Source organism: Callorhinus ursinus, unplaced genomic scaffold, assembly GCF_003265705.2.
Source record: "Callorhinus ursinus isolate GAN/ISIS: 27379988/994484 unplaced genomic scaffold, GSC_fseal_2.0 scaffold51, whole genome shotgun sequence".
Lineage (NCBI taxonomy): Eukaryota > Metazoa > Chordata > Mammalia > Carnivora > Otariidae > Callorhinus > Callorhinus ursinus.
The window spans coordinates 3,426,505-3,433,513 of record NW_027397113.1 but is presented as its reverse complement, the minus strand read 5'-3'; the positions used below and the strand labels follow the sequence as shown (position 1 = coordinate 3,433,513).

General features: G+C 42.0%; 1 protein-coding gene across 21 annotated transcripts in view; it reads left to right on the top strand.

Annotated features, from left to right (window-relative positions):
• PPP6R3 (protein phosphatase 6 regulatory subunit 3) overlaps positions 1–7,009 on the top strand; it is a 139,184-nt gene that overhangs the window by 721 nt on the left and 131,454 nt on the right. The gene's annotated exons all lie outside the window — the stretch shown is intronic.

Here is a 7,009-nt window from a genome sequence, read left to right as displayed (position 1 = left end):
CAGAGTCATCGGCATACGCAGAACCCGGCTCGGAGTATTTAAATAGCCTTCCGAGCGTTTTTTTAACTCCGGTGTTGTGACTCGAATGTAGACCTGGTCACGAACGCCTCCCTGGCGAATATGAGCGAGGGGGGTGGTCCTTCGAGAGGCTGGAAGTACCTCCCTCTTAAAGAAGCCCAATCGCCGTTGCGTTGGAGGGGTTTCCTGCTAGATCCTGCGTGCTCTCATCACAAGTTGGACTTTGGGTTGTAGGTGCACGGAATGAGTCCTTGGATGTATCCCCCTGTCCTGACGTTTCAGCCTCAGGCTTTGTGTAGTTCTCCCGGTACTTAACGTTTTCTCCGTGGGTCGGCTTTGTTTATGTTTTGCTTCTGTGGGAGAGGCACTTGGTGATTGTTTTCCTTTGGTCCCCACAGCACTTGTTAATGTGGATATGGTCCCACCTTTAACAATGTGAAGTTTACTTTGATTTTGCCTTCAAGGTCATGTGGCAGGTAGGCAGCAAGCGGGAAAGGGACTCCGGATTTCCAGCCCCTGGCGTGAATGTCTCCTAAGTGGTGGTGGTGGTGGTGGTTCCGCTTTCTTTAGTGTGAAGCTAGATTGCCTGGATTCAGGTCTTGGCTCCGCCACTTTCTAGCTCTGTGACCTTGGACAAGTTACTACACCTCTCTGCTTTTTCCTGTAATGTGACAGTAATAATAGCGTCTGCTTCATAAGTGTGTCGGGAGTAAATGGACTAGAAACGGTGCCTGGCATGTATAATCAGCTTATTGCAATTAGTGGCAATTATTACTAATTTAAATTTGATTTTTAAATGTTTAGGCTACTATTTGGAAGTCAGATGAGTGTTCAGGTGACTTGGTGACTGTCTTTAGAAAGCTCTGTGTGTTTAACAGTCAGTTCTGCTGAGAAAATGAACTGGAAGTTATTTTAAGTTTTTCGGGAGAGGGGTGGTTGAAGATTCATTAAATTACACATGTTTCGTGGAGCAGTGAATTAGTGGTGGTACCTCAGAATGTTTCCTCTAAGAGGTGGTTAAATAAAGTCCATCAAGAGGCTCCGGTCAGATTCTGCTCTTACTTCCCTTGGGATATACTAGGTCCTGAGTGTGTTTGGTCCCCATATCAATTCCAAGGTTTGTCAGGGTACTCCTGGGTTATTGAGGTTTGAGAGGTTGCTGTGTATTGAGATATACTTCAGTGAACCTAGTTTGGGAGATAACTGTTCGGCATGGATGCTTTGGAAGCTGTTTTGCCTTTCAGTGTGTCTGATTGGGGAGTCTAGGGTATCTAACAAAATGCCATCCACTCAGTCACACGCATACTCACAATCTTTTAATTCCTGCCCTATGCTCTTTTCCCTGGGACTCTTGAAAACTATGCTTGCCTGTCCCTTGGTATTACTGCTTGGGACCTGGCTGGCTTTAACTGCACTGGGGAAATGTTTTTACGCAGTTTTAAGTAGAGGTGAGCATCCTGCTGGTGTAACTTAAGGAGATGAAGAAGATTGTTTTGGATCAGGAAACGTTAGCTTTTGTGTAAAGTAAAAACAAAACTTGTAAAACTTGTAAAAACAAAAACTTGCTAGTTTGCATTAACTGCTTGAGAATATGAGAATCATACCATAGCTGGACAGAAAATGAATGGTAAAATTAAGATTTGACAGGGTGAGGTTCATTTCTTTAAGATAACTTGTGTATTGGGTACAAAGGTATGTGCTTATTACAGGCAAAAATCTCCCCCCACCCCAAGTTTGTATTTAAATTCCAGGTAGTTACCATACAAGAATCTCTCCCTTAAAACAGTATTTGTCAGGATCCATATTTAGTTTGTTGCTATCATGAACTTGTGTCTTGCAGTTCTATATTTTGGATATTTGAGAGGCAGCATGAGTGTATATTGGTCTAAAATTTTACAGTGTTTTTAATACCCCTAAGATGAGCGCATGATTGTGACAGTGAAGTTCTTCTGATCATCTGCTCACCTAAAACTCAACATTGAGTTTATTTCATAAAAAGCACAAGAAGCTGTGGTTTGCTCCTCTTAAGTCAATATCTGAGCCCCCATGTGGGCTGAGTAGTTTGTTAGCTACTTTTCTTAAGTGCGATGGACTGAAAAAAATAGGCCTGGGCTCCTGGCTTTAAGCAGCTTTCTTATTTCTTTTTTTTTCCTTAAGAGAACCTCAGGTAATTGGTTTTTTATTTACTCTACATAAATGTTTCTCAGTTGGGGGGTGATTTGCCCCCAAAGAAACATTTGGCAATGTCTGGAGACATTTTTGCTTGTCATACCTGTAGGGGTAGGCAATATGCATCCTGGCTTTTAGAGGGTGGAGACCAGGGATGCTGCTAAGCATCGTGTAATGCACAGGGTAGCACCCTAAGTTATCTAGCCCCAAATATTAATAGTGCAGAAATTGAGAAACCCTGTTCTAGATAGATGCTACACTGGCATGCATTAGAATCATTTGGGACGTCTTTAAGACCGTGGATGATGGACCCCACCTCTGGAAATTTGTGATGGTATTGAGAATATATTTTTAGAAGGCTCCCCAGGTAATACAGAAGTGCAGCAAGGTTTTGGAACGGCTGGACCATGTATATTAATGACTACTTGTGGGTCAAGGAATCTTTCAGGTGATCTGTGAGCTCTGTCTCTGTGGTCCCTAGATTCTACCTTAGAGATTACTTAGTAGCGGGGAGAGAGGGTATACCTACATTATTTTCAGGTGCCTGAAGACTGAACTTTAAAAGAATTAATTTTAGATAATTTAGAAACTTTGTTGCCTTTACCTCGTGAAAATATATTACCATATTGTGCTGAAATTTAGCAGCACTCCCGGGTGTTTAGGGTTGTTTGCTGTTACTCCTAATAACTTTATACTGTGATTTTTGAGTTTTATATCCTTTGCTCTCATCCTGTGATTCAGCTGTCAGTTCTGGTTTTTGACGCCAGCTTTATCATTATCTTTCTTTCCCTTTGTAATGAAGACCTATTTCCAGAGAGTTAGCCCTGGGTCCATTTGCCAGTTGTGCCTTTTGAAGGCGAGACAGGCGTACTCCCTGCTTCACATTTAACACAGTGACCCTTGCCTGCTAGTAAAAGGGGGGTTCCTCTGGGCCCTGGACTCTGGCCCAAATGGGCGAGTGTTTTTTCCTCCCTGGGGGGTGGGGGGATGAGGTTTAGTAGTAGAAGGGCAGAGGTCCTTTTCTCACTCATACTTACAATTTAGATCGTTTGGTTTATTGAATGAAATAATACTAGTTTAAAAACTATACACATTTTCAGCAACTGAATGTTAGTATCTGGATACATAAAGGAGAAGATCTTGGAGGCGCTTTCTAATCTTTCATCCTGAAATTCAGCTTATGGCTGTTGTTGAGAATGACAAGTGACCCCTCCCCCACAGCTTCTTCTGATCTTCATTTATTTGAGCAGCACATATAGTAATTGAATCCTTACTCTGCCAGGAACTGTATTAGGGATTCACTCATGAACAGGCATTGAAGGACTTGCAGTCTAGAGGGAGAGATAGCAGTTATAAAAGGGATGCAGTTTTGGCTGGGAGGCCAGGTAACAGCTTGTTGGAACTGTACATAGTGTAAGTAAGTAGGCTCCTCAAGGAGGCCCCACAGTCCTGGGAGGAAAGAGTTTAGGTTTGCCCCTTGGCTGGTTGAGTTTGCCAGAAGTCTCTTACCGAATAATAAAGTACTTACACCTTTGTTTCTTACATGTATTAAGCGGTTACTTTGACTTGGCTTGGTTTGGTGTGTTTTAGAAAGCAATGCCGTTGTTCCTCTGCTGGTGAAGCTGTTCTGTAATGACAGAGAGGATTGGTCTGTATTTTTTTTTTGCTCCGTGGATGTTGTCAGTCAATCAGACTGGGAACACTGACAGCTTCCTTACTGATCAGAGGCTTGATGTAGGTTCACGCCAAATGTGTTGAGCATCCTTGAAATTGATTGTGCCACCAGTGGGGATTTTTTTTTTTTCCCCTCCCTGCTGCAGTTGGACCTAGGCTGACTAGAGATTTGCTTTTTTGGCCTTTTGATTTTTGCTTAGATTTAGTTGCCACAGAAATCCCATTTTCTTCCTCTCTTACTCCCCATTTATTTTTTTTTTTTTTTACTTGGAGAAGGGAGATAGTTACTAGTCGGATCAATACCCACTTTATTTCGGGGTTTGAATGATGATGCACTGCCATCTGGATGCCAGGTAGATCAGCTAGTGAAGAAGCAAGTAAAAGGGAATGGAACCTTGGCAGTAGTTGAAAGGTTTCTCACCTTAACGGGGACGTTTTCATGTCACGGACTTGGCAAAGATCTGGGTTTACTCTGAGCAGAGGTGTTTTACCTCTTGTCACTTAGAGCTGGCTAGTGTTGACCTGTTTTATAAGTATTAATGAAGACTACATCGTCAACTGTGAATTTATACAAATAAAGTTTGATAGGTTCTGAACATCTTTTTACTGATAGAAAGCAGCTCTGATTTTGTACTTCTTGGTGATACTGGAGAAAGCTAGGGTCGTATTTGTTCCAAAATTTCTTACAGTGGGACTGTGTATTGACTTGGAATGGGTTGTGTGCCCCAGAGGTTGACTGCCATGAAATCTGACGACCTAAAGGAAAGATGAATTAAAGATTGTTATTTTGGAACATTAGAAGAACAAAAAAGCTGCAGAAATAGGAGTCTGACTGAATGTTGATTTAGATTTGGAGAAAGCTATTTGGATTGCTGGTTGGAGCCTTGAGTTCCTATACCTGGATATAAATCTGAACAACAGTGCTGAGGTCAGAGACCTACGTTGGCAAGAAGAGAAAGGAAAGCTTACGTGAGAAGGCAAGGCACCGAGACTCTAATTAGGGCAAGTAAGCATGTGTGTGACCTACCCACTAAGGCACGCTCTGTGGTGGCCTGGTATGGTTCATAGACATTGGCTGGACCTTGGTGAGATCTGGTCTTGTGGTCCATAGATGGGGGATGTGGCAGGAAGAACAATGAAAAGTACTGAGTTGATTGGCTGTTTGGGGGCTTCCTTTCTTGAGAGTCATGGTCTTGGAGCTGAAACAGACCTTAGAGGTTATTGATTCTTAGAGAAAAATATAGACCATGCGGGAGAAGCTGACAAATCTCAGTTCCTGGGTGATTCCTTAGGGTTTTGGTGGCCCCACTAGACCACAGTTTCTAGTGTCATTTATTTCAAGAGTGACATCACAACTGGATCTCAGGAGAGTTGAGATTAAATGCTTAACTTCTGAGTTGTTTCCCTTTGGTGGTAGTACTCGTCAGGTTTCTGTCATTGTAGTAGACGAGGGGGCAAGTGTCTCCAGTTTTCTTTTGTTGACCTGGAGATCACAGGGTTTCTGTTGCCTCTCTGGACAATGGGCACAACTCATCTGCCTCTGTTGCCTGCAAGCAAGACCCAGCCCCTTCTGATTAAAGAATGCTCTTTCCACTGTGGACCTCTCATCCTCGATTTACTACACCCTTATATGGATTCAACAACTATGCATTTGGCACTTATCATAGGCATAGTATTTTAAACTAAGGGAGTTTTCACAGACTAATACTGTTCTCTTTCCCCAATTCAGAGTATATTGTAGAGGTTAAGAGTACATAAGGATCTAAAATAGCTGGCTTTGAGTTCTGGTTCCCACAGTCTTCCAGCTGTGTAATCCTAATATGAGATCACATCTTTGTTCCTTAGTTTCCTTATCTGTGATATGAATATTAAATGTAAACTGATTAGCACGATGCCTAGCACAGAGTAGTAGTAGTATTAATATTATTACTGTTATTAGTCTTCTTCCTAACAATAGAAATAAGTACAGAAATGACTCTAATATAAGGTGCAGTGAACGTCCTAAAGAAGTGACATGGAATATTGAGGGATCTTAGAGAACCTTGCGGTCTGACTAGCTGCTCTGGGGAGGTCCTGGGTGATAGTGATACAGGTTAAGAGAGGTTATGGAATTGGTGTTTATATGCAAGTTGTTTTTTTCTTTCCATATTTGGATCATGTTATATATGCTTTACTTAGGTAAATGTGATAATATTTTCTTACTTTGATGAGAGTAGAGATCATAAATTTGAGGTTTTGCATTTTGCTTTCTAAAATAGTCTTTAAAACCTCTCTTTCTGGCACTTAATGACATTATAACGGTAACTCCATTTGTTTTAGAGTCTCCTATGTTACATAGAACCATATTTTTCAGTGTACTGTGCTCTTGAAGAAAATTACGTATGCCTTGAGGGATTAATGCATTTTAACAGATGATTGGATCTTTATTTTTTCTTAACAGATTCACATTATAACCAGACAACACTTTTCTTTTTTGTTTTTTCTTTAAAAGATTTTACGTAGTTGAGAGAGAGCAAGCACGAATTGGGGGTGGGGGGGCTGGGAGAGGGAGAAGCAGCCTCCCTGCTCAGGGAGGGCTTGATCCCAGGTCACTGAAATTGTGGACTGAGCCATCCAGGTGCCCCTGGACAACGCTTTTCTGTAGAGGGCCATTTAGTAAATATGTTAGGCTTTGCAGGCTGTGTGATCTCTTATTAACTACTCTGTCATTGTGATATGAAAGCAGCCATAGACAACATGTAAACAAATGAAGGTGGCTGTTAGGGCGCCCGGGTAGCTCAGTGGGTTAAGCGTCCGACTCTTGCCTTCGACTCAGGTCATGATGTCAGGGTTGTGAGATCAAGCCCTGCCTCAGGCTCTGCACTGTGCCTGGAGCCTACTTAAGATTCTCTCCCTCTGTCCCCCCTCCCCCCACCTCTCTCTCTTCGCCTCTCAAGAAAACAAAAAAGAAGGTGGCTGTCTTCCAGTAAAATTTTATTTACAAAAATAGGGCGGAGCATATACGTACCAAATAACCAAGTTGTACATTTTAAACGAATATGATATTGTTTGTTAATTATAAGTCAGTGGAAAAATAGTAAAACTATTCTGAAGACCAAGACCACACACACACACACACACACACACACACACACACACACACACACAC